The 26,276-nt window shown below is 43.4% G+C and overlaps 1 protein-coding gene across 3 annotated transcripts in view; it reads left to right on the forward strand.

The window, feature by feature from the left end:
* The window catches only part of Pip5k1b (phosphatidylinositol-4-phosphate 5-kinase type 1 beta), a 265,393-nt gene that overhangs the window by 18,287 nt on the left and 220,830 nt on the right, over positions 1–26,276 (forward strand). Inside the window, exon 2 of one of the 3 annotated variants that reach the window (XM_057777561.1) lies at positions 21,490–21,577. The exons of the other annotated variants lie outside the window; for them this stretch is intronic. The gene's annotated coding sequence lies outside the window, so the exon portion shown is untranslated. The remainder of the gene's footprint in view (positions 1–21,489; positions 21,578–26,276) is intronic. 3 annotated transcript variants of the gene reach the window in all.

Consider the following 26,276-nt stretch of genomic DNA (forward strand, 5'->3'; position numbering starts at 1 on the left):
GCATATGTCCAGTTAGAAACCAACAAGATATCACACTCCTAGGCACTAGTATTATTCTAGATGGGGAGGCCAATGAGACAGAAAAGTAAGAATCTTCAGTTGGCAGAAGGAAAGGGAGCATACTTGCTCTGTTTCTTTTACAAAGCACTAATACCCTTCACGAGGATTCCATTTTCACAATTACGCTCACACACACACACACACACACACAGAGGGTTGGTGGGCGTTGCAACATGTAAATTTCAAGGAGAAGCAAATATTTAAGTTATAACATAGACTCAGTGCAGAGGTAAAGCTATCCAGATATGAGAGAAACCTTTCCAAACAGAAGGCATAGTAAGTACAAAGTCCTGAGGCCCAAAGATAGTTTGACCCATAAGCCAGTGTGAAGAATCGGTGTATCGGTGGGGGCAGAGAAGGGAGGCAAGCATACATGGGACAAAGCAGGTAAGATCACCCCCAGATCTCGTTTTCTAGTATGATGAGAAACCATATGTCAGGAAAGGATATTCAATAAGAACTTGCTGTCTTGTCTCTCATGATGAAACTTTCAGCTGGTGGGGGACACACCCTTGAATCGCAGCACTCAGGAGGCAAAGGCAGATGGCTCTCTATGAATTTTAGACTGCCCTGGTCTACATAGTAAGTTCTATACTACTGGGGATGCAGTAAGACCCTGTCCTCAGAAAAGAAAATCTTAAAGTCGAGCACATTTTTCTGGTCGGTGAAGATCTGAATGGATGAACCACCAGGGAAATCAGGTCCTCTCTGAGCAAGTGAACTTGTTTGCCTGTATGCACCTTCCCTAAAGATGGTTTAGTGAATGAACCAATAAATCTCAGAGACCTGTACAGGTGACAGTTCATGCCACAGTTACCGATTTTCCTACATTTAATGGCATTGACGTGCTCAACCATCATTTAAAAATCTTCTTAGCTATCCAATGCTAATTGAAAGATACAGAGTGTACTAATGAGCAGTAAGGTGCATAAGGAGAGAAAGAATAAGGAAAGGTTTAATTTGAATTTGAGATGTTTGGGTAAATGGAGGTACTAATATCCAAACTAGATTCATAATATCACAATATTTTCCCTAAGAACTCTTTTGATTCATATACTTGTTTTAAAAATTAATGATTATTAAGAGTAAGAGTAAATAGCTAATTTGGTATTTAAGGGAAAGCATTCTTTGGCTTATTTTTAGGATACATTAGATATCTTGAGTCAAATTTACTTAACCAATATATAAAAGAAAGATAATTTCCTTATATGGTCAGTTGTATTGAAAATAGTGTTACACGTCACTCTTCCATGGCCTCTGTGTCAGCTCCTGCATTCAGGTTCCTGTCCTGCTTGAGTTCCTGTCCTGACTTCCTTTGTGATGTGGAAGTTAGCTAAAACCTTTCCTCCACAAAAAAAAAAGTTAAAAACAAAAAGATTTCCTTAAAAGAACTATATGGAAATATATACAGAGAGAGGATTTAATCAAATGTATGGGAAGGGTAGTCTTCAAATTATAAAAAGTAATTATGTAAAATCAATCTTTATTTGGACAAGTGGCCAAAGATTAGAAGCTATCTTTTTTTGTGCATTAAAAAAAAGCAAAATAATCACCTATCATAATGAAGGCAATGAAGCTAATGTGATAGGTTAAAGAATAAAATTATGCTACAAGGTTGATATGACTGCAAAATTATGCATTTACACATAATATTTATCATTCGAGCTAGTGCAGACTGGTTTGAACTCTAGAACTGAAAACAAAAAAAAAGATATATTGCCCTAAAGAGGCCAACAAAAGCCATTTTACTGAACATACCCTTGGTCCAGTAATTCATTTTGTTGTTGTTGTTTTTTTTTTTTTAATTTTGAGACAGGGTCTCCCTTTGTAACTCAGGCTTGCCTAAAAAATCAAGAAAGTGAGATCCTCTTTCCTCAGCCTGACAAGTTCTGGGACTATAGGCTTTTCTACCATGCCTGACCGGTGATGTCTGTCTGCACAGGAAAAAAAAATACTGAGAAAAATATTGTTAGAGCAATGTTAATAATAATGATGAAAGGCTAAAAATAATTTTAGTACCTGACATTTAGAGAATGATTAAACTGGATTAGTAGCCCCAAGGACAGAATATTATTTGAAGATACAGTACTATGGTAAGATCTATTTCAAATAAGTGGAAAGATGCATTAGAGAAAATTGCAGCTTGTTCACCGTTTATCATGCATTTTATTGCATATGAATACAGTAAGAATGTAAGAAACTTTAACTAATGTTTGTCTGTTGATTTCTGTTTTTGTTGTTTTGTTTGAGACAGTGTATCACTTTATAACCCAGCCTGGCCTTAAATTCCTTTCGTAGCCCAGCTTGGCTTCCAGTTTACAACAGTATTCCTGCCTCACCCTCCTCAGAGTTAGGATTGTGGCATGAGCCTCCATGCCCAGTGAAAAGCAAATCACTTTTGAAATAATGACATTTTAGGGTGTAGAAAACTATGGACAAAGACAAGATAGAGTGTGTGCCTGCCACCAGTAGCCAGGACCTGGATGTAGATGACTCTGCTTCCAGTGTAGGTGGGGACAATGTGCTCAGAGAAATGTCCTTCAAGGCTTACTGGAAGTAACATTGATTGCAAAAACAGTGAGCCATGTCAGCAGATGAGATTTATTTTTGGATAAAAAAATTACTTTAAAGAACATTTTAGATCTAGGATCACAGCCTGTATCCAATTACAGCATTAATAAATAAACCCTTCAAAAATCTTAATTCTTAGTAGATAGTGTACTTTGAGATTAGCAGGGGACTCTTGGAAAGCCCACAGGAGCCATCCTAGTGGAATCTGGACTGTGTTGAGAAATCTAACCTTTGAGCTTGTCCCACCAGGTTCTATTAGAATGGGACAATAAATTCCCTAGAATCCATTAGGCCCTTAAAATGGGTGGAGTAGCCTTTATGTAAGCGTAAGGCACAAGTGCACATCGCAAGGCACAAAAGCACATCGACCAGGGTGGAAGCAGGAAGGCACAAAGGGATTTCACGATTGATTTGGATTTAAATTTTGAACATGACAGCCTTATAGAACGGCCCCCTTTTACAAAAAAGCATTATCCCGAGATGGGGCCAGAATGGATATTGGCTTCCTTGAAATCTTATTTGGAATCTCCTCCACCTTGCTGCTCCTTCAATCATTAACAAGTAAGCAGATATGAACTCCATAGTCACCGTTGCCAAAGAAAGTCACCTTTGCCACATGCCTATGGGTCCCTTTCAAAATATATGGAATAATTTGGTTTCAAGGGTCACATGTATTGGTTGATGGCTGCTTTCGAGCCTCAAAGGCTGTTGTAGAATCATTCGTTTGTGTCTGGGAGGTGTCATATCTCAAGTTAGCTTCAGTGTATGAGTATAAATGGCATCGATATGCCTTGATATCACGGATGTCTAGATAGATGCTTGTTTTGTGGGGAAATATGAAGGAAGTAAAAGTTGTTATTGCAATGGTACACTGGGCATGTGTAAGGTGGCTCGGTCCCTTCGTCTTCTCAGCCTCTAAAGTGAGGCAAATGCCACCCATGAAATTACTTAGAAACATGGAGAGAGGTTGGAGAGATGTCTCAGTGGTTAAGAGTGTATATTGCTCTTCTAGAAGATCCAAGTTTGATTCCCAACACCCTTGTTGGGTGGTTTACAATCCCCTGTAACTCCAGCTCCAGGGGAATCTGGCCTGCTGTGGGTACCCACACTCATGTGCTCTTACCTCAGCACAGACAAGCACACAGATTCCCACACACACACACACAGAGACACTTAAAAAGAAAATAAAACTTTCAAAAATAAATATGTGTAGTACGAAGCACCTCCAAGTACTTTTCACATGCAGTGCTTTTGTAAGGTGCCTTGGGCAAAGGGTTGATGTTTGCAGGGAAGGGCTAGGGTGAGCCGCAGTTGCGAAAACAAATATGTTGCCCTTGCCCTCAAGAAAGTCACAACAGATAGGAGAGCTTGGGGAAACAGCATGTAATCAGAGAAAGGTAGTGCTCTTAAGGTGAGGTGGCATCGGCTGAATGTGGCCACAGTGGGGTGAAAGCCAGATTTAAGATTCAAGATTAAGTGTGAATATTTTTCTATTTACATGAGAAGACTGGCTAGTACACAGAGCAAGTCCACGTGGAAGTTACTGAGTCACACCTTTAAAAGTGATAGAGTGCTAGAATTATGCCCTTTGCTTTTGAAAATTGCCTCCCTTTCTCTGCGTTTTTTTTTTAGGAATTATTTATACTATGTAAACTGCAGCCCCTTGGGGATGTGGGCGGGCTTGGGTGTCGCAGGCCTGGAGATAACTTGCAGCCTCTTCCTGCTGTCTATCTCCCATGGATTCCAGTGCCTCTGCCTGCTGTCTATCTCCCATGGATTCCGGTGCCTCTGCCACCAGTACCCTTCCTGAGCCCCAGTGCGCTAGTCCCGGGGCAGTAACAACTCCAGGGATCCTTCCCAGGATACTGGAGTAGGCAGTGAGGTGAGGGAGATAAGCCTTTCAGTTCCACTTGACTTGTGGGACTTAACCACCTTGCAGAATGTATTTTCTGTTATTTTGTAGGCGTGCCTTGCCTCTTTCTCTGCTGGGTTATATTTGTTGATTAAGGAAGGGGCTCATTTAATTTTCAATGAGTAAGATGTGAGCAAATGGGATTCCCTTCAAGCCAAAGTCTTGTTGCTGCGTTATGCGGATCCCTTTGTTTAATAGCATTGCTCACAATGGTATGGAACCATTTCAGATGACGTCTTTGCTGTCTATCAGTACGTTATTCAATGTGAGCTATTCTACATGTTATTATAGTCGGCTCTGTGTTGGATGGGTCTGGCAAACTGTAGGGCGATGCAGATATTCTTGTGTTTTTACAGCAGGGAGACCAAGCCATGCTGTTTTGGTAGGTGAGGCATGTTAAATGCATTTTCAATGTGTTCTAGTCTCAGCTTGTAGTGGGTTTAGTATGTTCTCTAAGTTAAGGGGCTTCTCTGCTCATGTAGTCCTAGACATGTTCTGGATTCAGAGGGGATTCGTCCTCCTACCGTTTCTAGTTGATGCTCTGTTGGATTCCCAGAGGATTAGCCATGGCATATTTTAAAGTTCTCACTCACCTCTCTCTAGAAACAGGGCTATGACTGCCTGTGGTTTGGAAAAGGAGATCAGAGGAAGAGCTACTGGACTCAAATCTGGCAGCTAAACCAGAAGCCATGAAAGCAAAAACAAAAACAAAAACACCCTATCGTGCCTAACACTACAGGGTTTGTTCTGGGCAAAGCTCTCTGGCAGAACTTGGAGGTAAGTAGCTGCTGGCGTGAGAGTGCTGGCAAGAATAGTGGAGCAGAAAGGTCTGTCTGCCCTTTAGGTGAAGCTGAGAAATTCTTGGCTGGATAGGTTGGAATTCTGATGACTGGCATAGTAGGTGGGCATGTCCTGTAAAGCCCTCTGTCTCAGGAGCTGGGTGCTGGTGATACAGAAAAGTGAGCCTTGGACTGATTTTGGTGCTTTGTACTTGCAAAGAAATTTGGTCCCTTTCCTCCCACAATAAAAGAGAAGTTGATTTAATTCAGGCAAGGACCACAATGTGATTGTAAATACTCATGTAGTTGTGTAATTGGATTGGTGGTAACTTATTTTTAGAAACTCTAAGGGGCAGACCACAGAGTTGCCTGCAAGAAACGAGAGGCGGGCTGCTGAAGGGACCTTGCTGCACGTCGTCTGGTGCTTGTGTGTCCTGTGCTGCTGCTTCAGGGTATCCGATGTGCTGGCTTGACCCAGCACAGGTACCTCAGGCATGCATATGGTGCTCATATGGAGTAGTCCTGCAGCTTCTGGCTTGCTGCTATAGTTACCTGAAAAGCCTGCGATTCACCTGCCACCGCAGTTCAAAAAAACCTTGCATTCTCTCTCTCTCTCTCTCTCTCTCTCTCTCTCTCTCTCTCTCGCCCTGTCTGGGTCTTCCCCAGTGCCCACCCTTGATTAATACATCTAAAATGTTGTCAGTTTTTTTTTTTTTTTATCTTTTCAAAATGACTCTCCTTGGTCTTTTGTATTGTTTTTCTTGTCTATTTCTCCTCTGATTTTTGGTACTTCTTTCCTTTGCTGGTCCAGTTCTTTGAGAAGCATTGCTAGTTTGCTGATTTGAAATCTATTTACAGATATTAGTTGTATTCATTTATTGTAATGCTGGGGATTGAACCTAAGGCCCTGGCGCTTGTCCCTGGCCTTATACCCAAATCAATCTTTCTGTTTCTTTGAGGTAGGTTCTGCTGCTGTGAATGTCCCTCTTTGTATTGCTTCTTTTGTATCCCTTAATTTTTGGTCTTTTATGTTTCCGTGTTCTTTTTGTGCACGCTGGTTCATCTAACTGCTTGCTGTGTGAGTAGCACAAAGAGCCATAGCTAAGCGCGGTGCTCCCTGAAGAACGTGTGGAAATGTCTCCCTTGCGTCCTGTTAATTCCATACGCAAATGCATGAGGACTGTAAGGTTTGGGGAGGAATAATCGAATACAAGGTTTCTCAGTTACCTTAAAGCATCTGTGGATGCCTGCACTGGGCCCGCACAAGGTTGCCCCCCCCCCGCCGGCCCCACCCCATGAACATGTGTGGAGGAGAGAGGCTCAAGAGGATCTGCTTCTCATTGAGGACGATTTGCTAATGGGAGATTCAGGAAGAGGGGCATCATTGCCCTACTAGTGCCTACTAGTGACCTCACCAGGCTCCACTGCATAGTCCCAGCCCAGTGGTCCCCCAGATGGTCCTGCTTTAACTAAATGCATCAGCGTCACAACGCCACCCAAAGTCATGGATCTGAGAATAGGATCAGTAGGGATGGAGGGGGAGGGAATAACAGAGGGTGGACAAAAGAGTGATTATAATCTATTATATATACATACAAGATGGTCAAAGAATAAAATTAATTAATAACAAAGTGTTTTTCTGCCTCCCTCTCTTACTCAAATGCCTACATTGTCAGAGGTAATTTTTGACTGCTTGTGCTGCATAGTTTTGTGTCAACTTGACACAAACTGGAGTCTTTTGGGAGGAGGGGACCTCAGTTGAGAAAATGCCTCCATAAGATATAGCTGCAGTCAAGCCTGTAGGGCATTTTCTTATTAGCCATTGATGTGGGAGGGCCTAGCCCATTGTGGGAGGGATCACCCCTGGGCCAGTTGTCCTGAGTTCTATAAGAAAGCAAGCTGAGCAAGCCTTGGGGAGCAAGCCAGTAAGCAGCACCCCTTCATGGCCTCCGCATCATCTCCTGCCTCCAGGTTCCTGCCCTGCTTGAATTTTGGTCCTCATTGCCTTCGATGATGAACAGTGGTGTAGAAGCATAAGCCAAATGAACCCTTTCCTCCCCATCTTGCTTGTTGTCATGGTGTGTCATCACAGCAACAGAACCCCTAACCAGGATGCTAGGATTAGTAAGGAGGCTGGAAGGTGCATAGTGCTAAATAGGAGCTTGAAATGTGGTTCAAATTCTGGCTCTGCAACTCCCATACGACCCCAGAAAAATCACGGAACTGCTTAAGCCAATTCCTCAAGGCTTTCAGCTGCAAAACAGGATGGTCATGTCTTCATTTAATTTCTGTGCAATAAACTTTCAGGGGCAAGTTCAAATATTTGTTGATGTTTATTGGACTCCTTGATTGATCAAAGCACAAAGTGCACGAAGAGAAGCAGACGAGGTCACTTGTAGTAAGGAGCTCACAGTGTGGTTGGGAAGATCTACTTAGGAGATAGAGCAGTTTCAGGAATATAAAGTAAGACGAGTCTAAACTGGTGTCACTGAGGGCAAGGTCATGCATGGCAAGGCCACTTGTAGGTGGGTGCCACACAGAATTAGAAAAATGTAGAAGGAAGTGTAATAAGGAAGACCTAGATCTGAGGAAAGGACAAAAGCAAAGGATCACAGGTAAGTGTGGGGTGTCTGTTTAGTTAATGCGGGTGGCCTTCAAAGACGGACTGCATATGTAGATGATCGATGAGCCTCCTCCTTTTCCTATACTCTTGGTCTTCATTGTTGTGGTAACTGATACTTGTTCCTGTGGCTTCAAATTGGTTCAAGATTCACAGGGATAAACGTGTCCAGAGAAACATGACGGGAAAAGAAGGAAGAATATGCCTTCTATAAGGCCTGTCTGATGGCAAGGCCACTCTGCAGAACATTTGGTGAGGTTAAAGGAGTGGGCAGCCTATCTGCTTGACTGTTGTGGGAATCTCCTGCCAACCAGACAGATGGTGACAAAGGCAGATACCTCATTGCTACAAACTGAGAAACTGGAAAAGGCAATAGGAAGTGACCGTGTCTGCTTCTGCTGCATGAGCAATAGGGCCATTCCTCCATATGTGTGGCTGCTTGTGGGTCACTTAGAATGTGCCAGAAGAACTTGATTCATTAGATCTTATACTGCCCACTTAGGAAAAATTGCCTTATGAATTAAAGCTCAAGAAGCCTTTGAAGACAGAGGTCATGAGTTCTTGTTTTTGTTTTGTTTTGTTTTAGCAAATTTTGTTTTAGAACACTTTTAGATTTAGAGAATGTGTTAGCTTTAGGTTGATACGACAAAATAAACTGAGAAAAAAAATCAACTTTAAGCCTCATTTTACTCAGTTATAGAAGTGTCAGCCCGCAGGCAGGTGGCCTGTTGCTTTCGGCCTGTGGTGGGATGGTGTACCATGGTAGTAGTGTTTACAGCATCCAGGAATAAAAAGAGATAAGGGAAAAGGGCCAAGGCTCCAGTGTGTTTCAAGAGCACAACCTCAATGATGTAATTTCCATCCACTTGGCACCAGCTACTTAAGATTACATTACTTCCCAATAGTGCCATAGACTAGTGACCAGTCCTCCAACACATGGACCTTTGGGGACACTACAGATCCACAATATAACAAAATACTGTCATAAATAGCAATAGGGAAAATTCTTGGTATCTCACTTCCAGTTTTCTTTATCATTGTCTTACATTGAAATGGTACATTTGTTTCAATTTCTGAACTGATAACGATTTTTAACTTATGTCTACAGTTGACTCCAGCTTACTGTTCTCCCAGTGTCCTTTCCTCTGAGGTCCTGTCACATGTTCCCTTGCAGCCTGAATTTCTATCACATGTTCCCTTGCAGCCTGTATTTCTCTTACATGTCCTCTTGCCCTCCTCATAGTTCAGTCTTTTCCCTTATTTGAGTTGATTTTTCCCTGGTTTTTCTGTCTTCAACAATTCTGAGAATTACTGTCAAATGTTTTGTAGAAGGTCCCTTAGTGGAAATTTATCTGATGTGTTTACCATTAGGCTAGAATTATGTGTCCTTGGAAGGTAAAATGCTGTGCTCACTCATCATATCAGCAAAGAGTAAGTCACCTCCTGATGCTACTCTAGACTCTCTAGCTGCTCACCAGGTGTCCTAACTGTACATTTTCTTTTTTACTTCCTGCTGTTCTTATTCTGGAATGGCTAGCCAGATGTCACTATGTTCAGCCCACAGGAAGAGACTGGGAATTGATGCACCTCTATGTTAGAGTAGAGGTATCTATAAAATTATGTGGAATAAATACTCCAGCATAGATGATTTCTGCACGTACTCCATTTCATTCAGCCACATGTATCCTTAGTGCTCACTTGTGTATGTTTTGTTTTGTTTTTCATTTTGAGTTGCAATTGAATATCACTTTATTCTGTAGCTCAAAATATCTCAGCCCTGGGTCCCCCTTTTCTTCCTCCTTCAGTTGCTCCTGTGTCCCTTAGTGTCCTCTCCGTGTTAAGGCGTTCATCTGTTTGCTCTTGTCTCTGGAGCTCTTACCTCATTTTGTTGCATTCTTTATCTTGATCCTTTAGAATTTGAGAGGATAAAGAAGAAACTCGGGTCACAGGATGTGTAGCCAGAGTGGATGTGCAAAGCACCGGTGGATATGAAGCTGGTCTTCGAGTGTTTCGAGGATCTGGGATGCAGAAGAGATGAGTGTTTGAGACTCTGATTACATAAATATGATGAGACTTCAGGAGAGGAAGGGAGGGAGATAAAGAGACAGAAAGAGGAAGAGAGAGCGAGAGCGCACTAAAACAGCTCCTGTGGTTTTAGAGGACACCGTGTGATTAATTGGGATTTTAAAAAGTCATGCACAGAAAATGGAGAATGGCTCTATAGTTAGAGTAAGACTTCTAAAAATATCACCATCGGAAGTTACTGACTTCTGGCTTGTTAAAAGCCTTACATGTCCCGTCTATGCGAAATGCTATGGCTCGTCCACACCCCAGCTGTATTGAAATGAAAGTTGCTTTTATCTCTCTGTAGTGAGTTCTGCTCTCAGTTCACTCACTGAAGAGGCTTCGATTTAACACCCTCTGTGTGGACTCATTCAAGCCCTCAGAGCGCTTCTGTGGACAGGCTTGCTGAAGTCTGTGTTCTCGCAGAGAATGCATCTAATTCAGGAAGATGGGTCTCAAAGAGGTGGCTTTAAAAAATGTCAGGTGGTAATACATGCTGTGGAGAAAAGATAGCAGGCACAGCGGGTTCTGGAGTGGGGCAACTGGATTGTTGTTTAGAAGGTAGTGAATGAAAAGTCTCCATGGGTGAGGGGGCCTGAAGTGACAACTGGTTCTCAGCACCGGTCGTCAGTAGCAAGTAAGGACAAACACATGCGCTTGCGCTGGGGATACCGCTCCCAGAAAGAATGTGTGAATGGCTGTCCCCAGAGCTCAGAGCCATTTTGGCTATGGTACCTAGGACGCTGCTCTCGGGCCTGGGCTCTTGTTTCATATGCAGAAGAGACACGAAAACGTCTGAGCAGAGAAATAAGGTAATTGACTTCACACTCAGAAGGACTGCGCTGGCCACTGTGGTGCAGAGACAGGAGAACAGAATCAGGGTGACTACTTCAGAGAGCTTTCCACCTATTAGGATGAGCTGCTATTCTACTTTAATTTTTACCCCATGTCACATATGAATAATTGTACGCACACCACCTGCCTTTGGGATATTGTTTGCTGTCCTCCGATGATTCTGTAGTGGTTAAGTAGCTGCATGGTAGCTTGTTTGTGTTTCCTCTCATTGCTATGAACTATGAATTCTGTATCTTTAAAGGACAGGGGTTCATTACCTTCTAGCTCTGGAGGTGATATGCCCTAAAACTGAGGTACTGGCTTAACAGTACTTCTCTTGGAGCCCCACTCCCCAGGACTGTGTTTCCCTTGCTCAGCTAGCTTTTGGTTTCCTGGCTCACAGATACTTCCTGTCTGTTCACAGCTCCCTCCCCTGCCCTTTCTGGTCTTTGCTGCCATGATCAGGGCCTTTTTCTGCATCTTGCTCTCCACCCTACCTTTTCTACAGACCCTTGTGATCGCAGTGACCCTACCTCCATCATCCAGGGCTTTAGTTTAGTCACAACTGCAGAGCGCTGCTCACCTTAGAGGGTATCCTTGACAGGTACGCTATGGGATTCAGATTAGCATATCTCACAGAGACCATCATTCAACCTGGCTCAGGTCCTGCTTTGTACTCCGTTGTTCTGCTCCTGTGGGAAGCATCGAGTTTGGGGCTGGCATGACTTTGTTATCCCTGCAATATTTCTAAACATTGACTTTCTCTTTCTGAATGTGTCCGTTAAGATAAATGCACAGGTGTAGGTTTCCTAGACCAAAGGCCATAAGCATCTTATCTCTTTGCTCTCTAAATATATGGCTGTATTATCAGTAAACTTGTGACTTGTCCTTTCCTTTCCGGTTTTTTTCACACGCTCAAAGCTGTGTGTGTGTGTGTGTGTGTGGTGTCAATTGTATTTTCGAGGGCAGTTTATTTTCTTGTTGGTTGTATCTGGACCCAGAACAGCGGAGAAAGAGGTAGACCATTGCTTAAGTTGGTAAGGCTGGCATTAGCAAATGATCTATACAGAATTAAGCACATTGGTTTTACTTCTCATCCAAGAAATGATAGTTGAAAGGGAAAGGCACTATTAAAAGGGATTCAGTAGATAGGGAAAGATTATTCCACTAATTGGAGTGAGTGCCTGTCTCTGGGGCACACATGATCAGATTGTGGTATGCTACAAGCAACATCAGGGACTGCCACTGAGCACAGAACAGACCTTGGAGAGCAGGGAGCTTCCAGAAGACCTGTTCTGAGGGGAGAAGACTGAGCCTGTCAGCACCTGGTTGATGTAAACACGTGATGTAAGACCACTGGGCAAGGAGGGAAGAAGTAGAACCTTACCCTCGGCACTGCCGTGAACTCATTGTCTTCTGTAGGCCTTTGGCCTCTTGAGTCTGAGGGTTTTTTTCTTTTTTAATCTAAAAGTTGGAGGTGGCAAGGGGTAGGGTGCAGTCCATGGCTCAACTCTATTCTCACTGGGCTCAATTCTCATGCTTGGGTTCTTCGTGACTGCCCAAGTTCAGACTTGTGCTCTGCAGTAATTTTGGGAAATTTCTAGACCCAATGAATGGGTCCTTGAACATCTAAACAAACTATCCTTATTTTCACCTTTATTTTGACCCTTCTGTATGAGGTTCCCTATACATCTAAGGTGAGGGGTTAAAAAGTTAACTCTCTCTGATCTGAGGAAGACCTGAATGTTCTTATGTTCAGAATGCAAGCGTACCCTTTGGGGATTTCTGGGTGAGTCTCTCCTGCCCCCAGGTGGGACTGGCCTTCAGTTCCTCACTCATCTACCTGCTTTGTGCTATCTCATCTAACCCAGCCTTCAATTCTTGGTTTTTCTCTCATTATCTCATTCAGGACCATGCCTTAACTTACTTGTAACCACTGTGAGCCCTTAATTTCGAATTTCTGGGTTTTTTTTCTTCCCTTTGTTTCAAACAGATATTAGAGCTAATTGAGACAAGTGTTTAGTGTAGTTTTGAGGGCGGTGTTAGGGTGAAAAGGAGGTCCTATGAGGAGGTCAGTTCTCACCCACGACCGGCACAGGCTTCTCAAAGAGTTGACTGAAAATATCCCAACATTCGGTGTATGCGGATTCTCACGGTTTCTGAAATGGCCCATCGAAAGCCTTTCTAAGGAGTGTTTCTTTCTCCCTAAGTAAGAGCACGATGTGCACTGGACAAGAGTACAGGCTGAGAAGATAAACATGGGTCACCAGGTTCAAGGAACTGCGATGTGCCTGATCCAAGGGTGTCAAGCAACAGAGTTCCCAGTCTTGTCTGTGAATCTCTCAACTTCGTGTTTTCTCTCCCCGCTTTGCATTTTCATCCTGTCCTCTGTACAGGAGTCAACAACAGTCTGCAAGCCTCAGCTTACTCTTGCCTAATCTAGTCTTCTTCTTTGACTGCTCACTCAACATAGGGTCTAGATTTTTACACACAAAATATAATGCTTATACATCTTCACAGTCTCGGCTTTGTATTTTGGAGGAAGGTTTTTTTCGTGTTTGTTTCTATTTAGTCATTTCTTTTTGCATTGTTTATTATGTCAGGATCTCATAGTGCTTGGGACAGGAGTGACAGCTCAGTGGTCAGGAGCACTTGCATCTATGGAAGAAGACCCAGCCCTAGCGTGACCATCCTTCCAAGGCTTATTATTCTCAGCTCCCTGCTACTGTGTCTATGCATGCACTAGGCTTTGCCCTAAGTTCTTCTGAGTCTTGGAGCTGTCTTCATCTTCTTGATGTGAGTTCATTGCATCTTAAACCGAGAGTGATGAGCTGTCCTGTGTGCTTTCTCCCCCTATGTTGGTTTCTGGTTAGTACCTTGGGCGGGCAATAAACTACCCATTATAGCTGTGAACTCTCTGCTTATCTGAAAGAAGCATTTCTTTCTTATCACCACCTGCAGCCATGCCTTTGCTGTTATGCCCTTGCTGGTCATGCCTAGATCAGTTTCCCAACCTCAACCAACAAAGACAAGTGACTAGAAAGAACAGGAAGCCACTTCGGTGGTGTGTTCCTCCTGGTTTTGGAAAGAGTTTTTGGTCTGACGAATAGTAGACACATTTGGGGGTTGGTTACTGTTAATTGGCTCCCGTGCAGTGGCAGAAAATGGACCGGAAGTTAATTGACTGTGGCAGGTGCAGCAGATGACAGAAATGACCCACTGCCTCTGCGGTCACAGATATACACAGCGTAAGGACCAAGGTACCTTCTGATACATGCTTATCAGGAAGGTCTCTGGAAGCAGGCTGCCAGCTGTAGTGCAGGAAGAGAAGGCTTAGAACTGGGGTTCCAGGTCAGTAGCTCTGATGAGATCACCAGGGCTCCTTCTGCAAGGGAGCTGTTTGTGTGCCATAAACTGTGGTATGACTCAAGGCAAATATTTACTTAGCGAGAAGTGTAGGTGAGCAGGCCCCCTCCTTCCTTAAGGAGTATTTCCTCATGACACTCATTAGCTGGGAGAAGCCAAGACTGTAAATGTCACATGATCTAAGTGCAAGCCATCCTGTGGCTAGTTATCCCTGAGTTGTAAGAGTTCAGGCTCAGGTAGGATTTGATGGGACAGAGGGGTTTTGCTTATAAAGTAGGAGGGGTTAGTGGTAGATAAGAGCATTTCTGAGTAAATGCTGGCTTCAAAGTGGTTATTTGTTGACTTTTTTTTTTTTTTTTTAAATTAGTTTGTGGAGTGGGCGTTTCTCTGTGTAACCCTGGCTGTCCTGGAACTTCCTCTGTAGACCATGCTACCCTTGGACTCAGAGATCTTCCTGCTTCCGTTTTCTGAGTTCTGGGATTAAAGGTGTGCACGACTGAGCCCAGCTACTCTTTAGTCTTTCTAAATGTCATTTTACTTTCTCATTTAACCAAACTTGAAAATAACAAATTTACAAAGGAGTTAATAAGTTCTGTCTCTCCATAGCACAGAGAAAAATAATTGTTCATATTTTAAATATTTCTTTACAGCCTTTTAATCCACAGTTATGTGTACGAATAAATAAAAACATAAATTTTAAATTTTGAACCATATTGTAGTTTTTAAAAAATTATGTTTCAGTGGGCCCGACAGGGACATTTCAGGAATCAGTTTTCTCCTTCCACTGTGGGCTTCCAGGGATTGAACTCGGGCACCTTTCCCCACTGAGCCATCTCACCAGCCTCCGCTTACTTGGTCTTGATGTTGTTTTATTGTTGTTGTTTATTTTCTTTTAAGGTCTCACTGTACAGTCCAGGCAGGCCTGGAAGTCTCTGCGTAGGCCATGCTGGCCTTGAACTCCCAACCCTCCTGTTTCAGCCTCTTAAGTGCTGTGATCAAGGTCCCATCACACCTGGCTTGTAATTACTTCTTTTTGTTGTTGTTCACTTGTACAGTGTCAGGCGTTAAACCCTGCGCCTTGCATGTGGTTGGCCAAGCACTTTACCTCCGAGCTGCCTCCCTCGCCACAGAAAGTGACTTTGGTTTTCCTTAACAGTGTGTATTTCCTGTTATCTGAGCAGCGCTTTGGAGGTTTCATCCAAACTGGATTCTCAGTCGAGGCTTCGGTGTCTTCCAGGTTTTCCATTTGGGAGACATCGCAGGCTCTTTTCAAGACATCCTTGGCTCACGTACACTCTGTTCAGTACCGTACATGTGCCATTCCGGAGAGAGATCTATAGCTGTATCCCTAAGCACACCGGGCCTCGCTGGGTCAGCCCTCTGACATCACAGGGGAGGGTAACTTAGTGAGACCATTTACTAAATAACTAGATAAGGTCACTTCTAATTCTAAAATTCTATGATTTGAAATATTGTTTCTATGGGACAATCCTTTCTGTGTCGCACACAGCTGAGTTTTAATCTCCTAACTCTATGGAGAGATCTGGGGCTAGCTGCCTAGAGTCACTGACTATGCAGATAGGAGTATATAAAACGGCTTGATGTGTATAAGGAGCAGTGAGTGATAAAAGTCACGGCTGTTTAAGCCTTACTGTGTTTCACATGCTGTATGTCTTAAGAACCTCCACGCAGACACTCGTCTTCTGCCTCACAGTGGTCCTTTGAGGTATCCCTTATTATCTCTCCTCCGCAGATGAGGAGCCTGAGGCACGCAGAGACGAGACACAGCCCATCTGGCCCCCAACCTTGTGGCCTGTCTTTGTGCCTGGTGCCTCCCAACCTGGTGCTAGGGAGGTTTTTTTCTGTCTGCTTTATCTTTCAGTCCTTCCGCAAAACAGGTGAACGGTCAGTCTTTAAAACTATGCATTGTCAAACAGTATCATTCCCTTCACAACATCCAAGACATCGATTCCTTCTGATCTAGTCAAATCCTGGGAGGGATGATCTGCTTCTCAGTGGTGATGAGGGGCGGTAGGCATGATCCCACGGGCTGGGGGAAAGATGAAGGCAGGAAGAGCTCTCTACAGAGTAACACTGCGGAGCACAGTTGCAAGACGTAATTATACTGAACTCTCTCTAAGAAGAGGAGATGGCAGGCCTGTCTTTTAAATAGATTTCATTACAGCATTCACCTAAATTTTACTTGAGACCTGAGCTGGGATGTTCATTCGCTCATCATCTGGGAGACCCTCAGAACCCTTTCCCACATCAGTTTCTCTGTGAGGCCGAGAGATCCCATAATCGGAAACAAGGTCCTGGCCTTCAAGCTGCTTTGTGATGTTTGAATAGCTCAAATGCCAAAAGGCCTTTTAAAATTACTCAATTTCAACGGAGTTCCCTTAGTAGTAGCATGGATACTTGAGGAGAAATCCCCCTCATGTACCAATTTGGCAAGTGATGTTCCTGATGGCAGAGAGACTTGCTCAGTGTGTGCTGGTTTGCTAATGTGGAAACCAGGGCCTTGTGCCATTGCTTGACAAAGTGCCTGTTTTGTCCTTTATAGCCCCGTGGACTTGAAGATTGGCTTTACATGAACTAAGACAAAATGCAGGATAAATGGCTGGACTTTAAGAGGCCCCCTAGCCTGTGATGGATATTTCCTGGGTTTCCTGCTGAGTAGAGACACAGACTCTGGGCTTCTCAGCCAGGCCCCAGATGACAACTCAGGAATCTGTCATGTTAAGGTGGTATCTGAGGAGAAGAGTCATAAGCTTGGAAATTGAAGATTGCCAGAGCCTCCTCCTGAAGGAACAGGGTTGAGCTTCGTGGTAGGTTCCTGAGGCAGCTGTCCCTTGAGCTTCATTTGTCTCCCTGAAGTGGGAAGAAGGTTTGGAATGAGACCCAGTGACCTGGGCAAGAAGTAGGTTTAGTTTCTTCAGATATTGACAGATCTGCCTGGTGTGGTCAAAGATGGAGCACGTTACAGGATGATCTTAGCATTTAGGTGGGTGTGACAGACCTCGGTTCTAGAAAGCACATTCCATGAGATAATGCCGCCGTATCTTGCAAGGTTATGTGACTTGAATAGGTGGATGGAAGGCCAGCCAGGGCTGTCTGTCCCACTGTCCCATTGAAACTTACTTCGTGGAAAACATTTCTATTTCTGGCTGAGAGCAAGTCACATGCCTGGTCTCAGTCTTCACAAGTTAATGTGCAAGATCCTTAAACTTTCTGTATCGTGTAAGAGTCAACGTCTCTACATTCGTTATGTTTGTAGCTGTCCCCTTCCCAAGGTGGCCTGAAGCTGTGTCTGGATGCTTCTCAGAAGCTGTTGCTTCTAGCTTGTGCTTATGGCCTGGGGAAGAGTAGGACTGAGCACAGGTTTGTCTCAGGGCAGCTGTCTTTAAGTTGTGGGCATCTAAAGAAGATTCTTGGTCTTGTAGAACCCTCTGGGCTCTACTAGGCTCTTCAGGAACACTCTTGCAACTGTGTCTAGAGACCTCTCGCTTCCAGCTCACTGATGTTGCTAATCACTCTTTTCGCCCTCTTTGTTAAGTCCCATCTCGGTCTCTAATAACTTCTTGCATGGGTTCCATTACTGTTTTGATGGCCGTTGGCATTCAGAACCTAGTGAGCCCGCATACACAGGTCAGAGTATGACCTGGAGAAAGTATACATCATGTGTTCCACATACTGCAGGAGGCAGCTGGCCCTTGACAAGTCTGGGGTGGCTGAGCCGTGTGCAGTTGAATCGAGTGTAGCTGTGGGTATCCAGGAACATCCAAACAGGCCGCCACTTCTGGCCCTTCACATGTCGTAGGTAGAAATGATGAACAAGATCATGGTGTTGTGTCTGCTCCATGATCCTGTTGAGGAGCTTAGCAAGGCCAGAAGCGGGAGTGGGGGGCGGGGGCAGGAATCTCCACCCATAGTTCTTTGCTAAGATCACTGTGCTTCACTAAGACCACTTGTATCTCTACTCAGCAGAAAGACACACATGTGCACACACACACACACACACACATATTCATACACACTTTGTTGGAGATAAGCAGGGCAGCACAACCACCCATTTTATAGATGACTTCAAGGAGATGGTGGGTTTGAGAGTACAAAATGTTACTCGCAAGTATGGCCCAGAACTCAGTACAGTACTCGTTCGTTCTCTCTCTCTCTCTCTCTCTCTCTCTCTCTCTCTCTCTCTCTGTCCTGTCTTTCCTGCTAACCTTCTTACCCAGCTGTCCTCTGAACTCGTAGCAAGACTCTGGCCTAGCTCCCTGTGCCACAGTATACTGAGGGGCAATGGTCCAGGTTCCCAGCCAGAAGCTGCCTTCATGATGCAAAAAATAAGAGACTCTGTTCAGACCAGGAATTACTGTATGTACTCATGGCAAACTCCAGTGATTGCCAGGTCTCTCCTCCAGAATTCTTCCTTCTTGCGGCCAACCCACATGCTTGGGGATTCGTGGGTTCTCGGTGCCTTCTACCTAGAAGCAGAGGCTGGGTTCTCAAGGCAGGAGGTGCCCTTGAGCTCTGCATGGCTCTTGCCTTACTCCTCAGTCCTTCTGTGCCTCCTCAGAAGACTTCCCCATCCTTGACCATGAGTCTTCCTTTAGTGAGTTTTACTCCTCCTAAAGCCACTGGAACGGTCCACATTCCTCAAGGTCACAGCCAAGATGGACTCCCTTGAGAGGAGGCAATCAGGTTACCTCCCGGCTCTAGTTCTTGCTTGTGCCGTGCCCTTTTCTGGATAAAACCCCATCCAGCGCAGCTGTTGAGACATATTGCTTAGTTGCTGTCTATTGACTGTGAAGTAATGGACCGCCCATTCCTCAGGGTAGTTACTGTCGGTGTGTCATTTTGAAGTGCACATGGTACCTCAGCAGCAGTGTGTTGCACGCTAGCTCTGCAGTAAACACTTTTATTTATATAAATAATGCTTTGTACTTGAAATGTGCTTCAGAGTTAGCACAGCACTTCATTTTATTATCTAACAGGGCTCTCTTATAAGAAAATGCAAGTAAGGAGCCAATTTGAGGAGAGAGACAAAAATATGATCCTTACTGTTGCTTTTGTATAAATTATAATATAGTATAACTATATTATATATATTTTTAAAAAACAGCAAGTACTTTAGTTACAAAAATTAAAAGTAGATGGCAAAGCTGTATTGTTTACACATCTTTGAGACTTCATACCAAAATCTGAAGAGTAGAAAAGGAGCTGAAAAATTCTGTCCCAGCTGTATAAAATAAGAAGTCATAATAGCTTAAGGAGGAACCCCTCTACTGTATGAAAGAAACTATGTTTTAAATGCCTCATGACAAAGAAATGGATTGTTTAAGCTGGAGTTCACTTTGCATATAGGCCATTACTATTTTTATTCAAATGATGTTCACAGAACATAAAATCGACTGGTTTTTGGTGAAAACTGGAGGCACACGTCACCTCTGTCTAGCTCCAAGACATTTTACCACTCCAGAATATAACCCAGAATGCCCCAGCTACAACCCCTTGAGCCCTAGGCAGCTATTCAGCTGTTTTTTTGCTACTGTGGCTATTTCTTCCGCTGGGAATCCTCTAATGGATCCTTCTGTGTCTGGCTTCTTTCACTCAGCGTGTTTTCAAGCTTCATGCGCCTTGTAATATCAGTACTTTATTTCCTGTTCTGGCTGAATAACCGGTATTTTTAGCATGCAAACATTTGGGGGGGTGCTGAAAACTCTGGCACCCACCCACACATAGACCCACTATATTGGTCCCTCCGTGGGCAATAACCTCCTCTCACAGCAAGAGTGAGATCTGAGCTGATCCTACAGTACCAGCGCTAAAGGAACATGCACAGTTAAGGCTGTAATTTGTTGCATATTTAAAACTCAGGAAGGAGGTGGGCAGCTCTGTGCAAGGAGTGCAGGTCATTGTTTATATAATACATACCTCCCGGGAAACAAAGAAATGTTCCATAAAGGATGTTAAGAGAATTAACAAAAATATTCTAGAGGCTTTTACATCCTGGGAGCCTGTGTTGACACAAGTCTTCCAGAGAGTGCTTGGAACACATACGTATTCATTGGTGCCCTGCAATAGCCCCGGTGCTGAGGCTGGGCCCGGCTGATTAAAGAGTTCTCTCCAGCTTCTCTGAGTGGCTTCAAGTTGCCTCATGTAAAAACAGGAATAGTGATACCTCCTTTGTTCCCCCAATGAGACCCTAATTCCTGGGATCTGTAGATGCCTAGAACCTGTTGGCTTATTTGAGAGGAGAGTGTCATCAGAGTTTGCAAGAGGCAGCGCGGTTCTGAATTATCTAGATGGTCCCTCAGTTCATCTCAGAGAGACGCCAAAGACAGGTAGAGAAGGTCGTGATGTGAAGATGGAGACCAAGGGTGAACCTAAGCCACGGAAGACTGAGGCTGGCAGCAGTGAGAAGCTGGAACCAGGCCCAGATTCTCCCTTGGAACCTGAGAGAGAGAGAGAGAGAGAGAGAGAGAGAGAGAGAGAGAGAATGAATTAACATTTGTATTTCAGGCAGCCCTAACGTTCAACAGTGTTATCTCACCAGCAGCCATTCTCAGCCATGGCACTGGTAACATTTGGTAATTCTTGACTAGGAAGTTGTGCCCTGCTTGTGGGACATTGAGTAGCATCCCTGCCCCCTAGATGCCTAGTTCCTCTCCCCCATTGTGACAACCAAAAATATCTTCCTGAATTGCCAGTATCACCTAGTGGGTAAAAATTACTAATTACTCCTTTCTGAAAATCCCTAACCTAGAGGCTTGACCCTCACTGCAGCTTTAAGTAGCTGTATGGCTGTGGGAAGCCTAGGTAACCTCAGTCTCATTATGAAAAGGCTATTCAAATGATGCACCATATGTTAAGGCCCCCAAACTGTTCCCAGTAAAATGTAATACATGAAGATTAGTGATACATGATTGCCCTATTAGTTTATCACACAGCATTCTGCGTAGTACCTATTATACAATTACTTGGCATTTGAAACCTTTTTCCAAAAGTCGTTTCTGTTAACGACGATCAAATATGGGGTGGGCAAGGCAAGGTGGCTCAGTGATGACAGGTGTTTGTTGTTAACCCTAATGACCCGAGATCAACCCTCGGGACTCACATGGTAGAAGGAAAGTTGTCCTCTGACCTCCACGTGCACGCCCTGGCACGCGTTTCTCCTCCCCTCACCAAATAAATATATATGACAAAAATGAATAAAAAGATTAATACCCGTCTTGATGTCACATATCCCTTCTTCATTGGTTTCTCCTCCTGTCTTGCAGCTTCCCATCACTGTACCTAAGAACTGAGAAAATTTGGCTTGCTGCCTCTGGGTGGACTACCTGTCAGTCAGGCGACTTCCTTGAACTCGTAAGCTAATACCCTGGATAAACTGTAACAAGCAAACCCTTTCCATGTGCCGACGGCATGTCTATTACTCCATAATTACAGCTTTCTTCACAGCGATGGAGCTGTTGAATTCACTAAGGAACTGTGTCAGTGGCCCCATTCAAATCTGTGAAATATTTAACAGCAGTTAGCAGCTTCCAGTAGAGGTTAGAGAGTGTTGTGAATAGATACTGCCGCCTGTGTTTATAAGGATGAGGAATGCATGCCTGCTGGGGACTAGGCCATTGTGCCTCTGTGCCCTGGGGACAGGGCCGTGAATAAGACCAAGAGCCTCCGTTCTAGCCTGCAACAGGCTAGACAATATGTTCAATAACTCTGTGCAAGTTATAGCTTTTTAGACGCTGATAAGATGGAAAGTAAATAATTGGGTGTGAGAAGCTGGGAGAACTGAAGGGAACTCTGTGCCCCCGGTTTTGGCAGGGTGGAAAGACCCCCGAAGTTATTCACATGAATAAACCAAAAAAACTCGGGTCCTGCCGAGCCCAACATTCAATGCCCTCAGCACCTCTGTCCAAATGCACTGCTGGTTGGAATACTTTCTGAGTATCCTGCCTGGGAATGCCTTCCAAACTTAACCCATGTGGCTTGGTTTATCACAGCCGCCACGGGAATTCTTTCTAGCAATGTTTTGATGATCAATACTGGCCGCAGACTTAGGGAAGGTGTATCCCTAGCAGGTAAGAAGCCTGGTTCAGACCTCTGTAATTCTGGATCTCCTCTTAAAAAGAGGATGACTTTGGGGAAGTCGTTAAGCCTCTCTGAGCCTTGGTAGCCTTATTACCGTTAGTATAAGATTAAAGTTTTAGAGGCAAGTAGACTTGTGTCAAGGGTATGATATACTCAGAAAATGTTGAGAGTAGGAATTTTGTGATTAACATAGAATACTGTTTCTAAGGTTCCTTATAATTAGTCATTGCAATTATAATTTATTTGTGAAGCATACCTGTAATTATCAGTTTCAATAGGCAGTCACTTTTCAAATAAGCCCTCCCTAACAACGGGACTCCACATAGCCAACCTAGGGCTGGCCTCCTGTGAGCTTGGGCCTGAAATAGTCTTTGCATATTCTCTGTATATTTACACAAAGGTGGGTTGAAGTGAGAGAGCAGAGGCAGTGGATAATCTGGGTCAAAAAGAATCCAGCTTGTAAAATATGCTGAGTTGAGTCCGTTCTTGTGGGTGGGTCTGTGGATCAGCTCTCCCCAGTGCTATGTGGCTCTCCTCTTTGTGAGTAGAGACTTAGGCAGACACTTGTTGAAGGGGTCTGGACTACAATGAGCTACCTGTTTGTATTATCTGAATGGACTGGGACATTCCTCAGTGAGCCAAGGCTTCATTGAGAAATGGCCAGAATCAAGGCTGATTTTCACAACCAAAGTGTCCTGCTACCCTACAGGGAAGGACTGGGGACTGGGAAATTGTGGCTTCACAGCAATGTGAACATTCTAAATGTTCTCTTTGAAATGTTTCCTACCGGGACTGGGAGCATAGCTCAGTTCTGGCATGCACAGGGTCCTCAATAAGATCACCTTGCCATAATTTTTTTTACATTACATTATGTAAATGTCTTCAGTGCCAGCACCCAAATCTATATTCTTGCTTCCCTGTAGATATTTAAAAATTGCTCAAGTTATAGTATCTGTTCTGGTTTGCTTTCTATTGCTGTGGCAAACATCATGGGAAAGCAACTTGGGGACGAAAGGGTTTATTTGGCTTGCATCTCCAGGTCACAATCTGTGTGAGGTAAGTTAAGGCATGAACTTGAAACAGAAATCCAGAGCTGAAACCATGAAGGAATACTGTTCACTGGCTTGCTCCCTGCCTTCTGTTCAGTTAGCTCTCTTGCTCAGGGATCGTACAGCCCACAGCAGATACATCAATTAGCAATTAAGCCAATGCCACACAGACATGCCAACTGGTCTATATGATCAAAGCAGTCCCCTAATTGAGACTCCTTAAAATAGACCTGAGCTGTGTTGAGTTGACAGCTAATGCTAAGTAGGAAAATATCGTTTATATTTTATGTAGAATAAGTCCATTGAAAGTTTATTTCAGTGTGTGTAACATTCTGTGCGTATAGACTCGTTCGTGATGTCATGAAGCTGTGTTGGTTACATAGATGTCAACTGTGAAGATTCAGGTTATTGGGAATACCTTTACCATGATGGATGCCCGAAAAAAGTCAGCTAAATTGAGTATCTGTTGTTTTCTAAGTTGCCTGTAACTTTATAATGCAAAATATTATTGGCAATAGACCTGAACTGTATAATGTTGGAGCTGCTAGAGGTCTCCGTGCTCCAAGACAGGCCACCAAGTCCTGGGAGGGTTGCTTAGCCACTTAGAACAAGACCAGGACTCTGCTTTTTAGCCAAACATGTATACAAATGTGTACTCTCGACCATTTGCATAGTTTGAGTTTCTCAGGATTTGCTCTTTCTTTTCATTTTCTTCCTTCAATGAAAGCCATCTGATACTGCAGAGCATCGTACCTTTAGCGGCTATAAGATGTGTCATCCGTCCTTCCTTGACTGTGATCGCCAGTTTGTGTTTTAACTGGTCCCCTGGACTTCTCATGCCTTCTCCTGTGGATGGGAGAATAGCTCATTCTCCACTTATAGGGCCAAGACCCAGAGTAGATCTGCTTTTGAGCCCTTTGCTTCCACTTTCCAGTTTCCTGGTTACTGGGTGTGTTCATTGTAAAGGGGGATTATTGCGGGTTCTTTTTACAGATCTTCCTTTTCCTTCATCTTGTTTTGAGACGGGATAAAGGACTGGGGAAGAAGGGACAGTGCTGTGGACAGATGGGACAGGTCATATCTGGAACGCAAAGTTTTGTTGTATTTTAAGTTCTGTGTGCTGGAGTGTGACTTGTTCAAACTAGAAAGACAGAAGAGGGTTTAAGAGCAGGATCGTCAGGCATAGGACAAAGATGAGAGTGGTGTTGTGTCCAAACCAAGCAAGATAGGTTTTTAATTTTCCCTTTGGTTTTGCTTTTGAGTGAAAATAGAGAAGGGTTGGGGTATCAAAGACTCTCTAAACATTAGCTCTAGTACCTGGGCTCACTGACTAAGGCATGTGAGCCCCAAAGTAGTAGCAAATCCCATTTCCATTCTTAGGAAGTCTTCACCAAGGAAAATCTACTGTAAGTCTGCTTGTTTGTGATTAAAGGAATCCATATTCTTTCCATTGTGGAAAATATACAAAATATAATTAAAGAAGGCAACATTTTGGAATGTATCCTTCAATCCTTTCTGTTTGTTTTTGTTTCCAAATTTTCTTTAGGATAGGAGCATGGAAGACATGCTGTTTTAAAATCTGCTGGTAAAGCATTTAAGATATTGTGAATATTTTTCTGCATCTAAGTAGGACTCAAAAGCATTTTTAATGGTTATTTCTTGGTGATTAGCATAATGAGATTATTGACTAGCACCAGTGACTCAGAGAATCTGCAGATTCCGTTTCGTCTGCTCATCAGTCTTCCCCAGGAAAATCTGTTAAAAAAATCTACTCTTTGAAATTTATAATTTTAATCATTAACTATCAGAAATATGCTTTTAATATCTAGGGTCATTTCCTTAGGACAGATTCCTGGAAATGCAATTACTAGATCAACATGGTTGTCAGACATTAGGGTATTTGTGCACTGCTCAGTTTGTCCCTGGGAAGACACTGACCCAGATTTAGACCAGGGATGGGGGCGTTCTGTTCCCAGCTTGCTTGAAAGTTGCATGTAATCACTTTTTTTTCCTTTTTCTGAGACAAGGTTTCTCTATATAGCTGTAGATCAGGCTGGCCTTGAACTCAGAGATCCACCTACCTCTGCCTCCTGAGTGCTAGGATTAAAAGCATGCACCACCACTACCCAGCATGTTGAACTTTTTAAATAATTGATTTTAAAAATATTTCTTGTAATATTTTTTGATTGTACATTCTCTGGTTTGGGCACATATGCAATTTGTGGACATTTACATGACTTTTTTTCTCAAATTGCTTTATGTTCTCTGTCTCTACTGTATATCATTTGTCTATTCTTTAAGTCTTTGACTCTACTCTATGTCATTAGTCTATACTTTGTCATTTGTCTGTACTTAATGTATTTTGTCTATACTTTATGTCTATCCTTCCGAGACTGTTTTGTTCTTCAGATGAATCCACAGACATCTGTGTTGACTGTAGTTATTAGTACTCTTTCTGTTTTTTTGTTACAGATAATTTCTTCAGCTTGTTTACCTTTTTTGTTTTGCTTTTTTCTGAGAGATTTATAATACTGTGCTATCAGGTGTATTCTTTTTTTCCCCATTAATCTGGGCTTTATTACGATTAGACGGGTCTCTTCATTCTATTACTTTGTAAAGATTACCTTAATTTTTGTGGTTTATTTTTTCATGCTGAAAGTTGGAAATTTAGAGGAAATGCTATTTCCTTTAAAAATTTACCTTTGCCCCTCCAAAAAAAAGGGGGTGAGGGTATCCTTTAAGCCAGGCAATGGTTCTTCTGCAAACCTTTAGTCCTAGCACATAGGAGGCAGAGACAGATGGATGTGAGTTCAAGACCAGCCTGGTCTACAAAGCTAGTTCTGGGACTCCCAGGGCTATACAAAGAATCCCTGTCTCAAAAAACAAAACAAACAACAACAACAACAAAATTGCTATTGTGTAAG

The sequence above is a fragment of the Chionomys nivalis genome, chromosome 8 (genome assembly GCF_950005125.1).
Source record: "Chionomys nivalis chromosome 8, mChiNiv1.1, whole genome shotgun sequence".
Taxonomy (NCBI): domain Eukaryota; kingdom Metazoa; phylum Chordata; class Mammalia; order Rodentia; family Cricetidae; genus Chionomys; species Chionomys nivalis.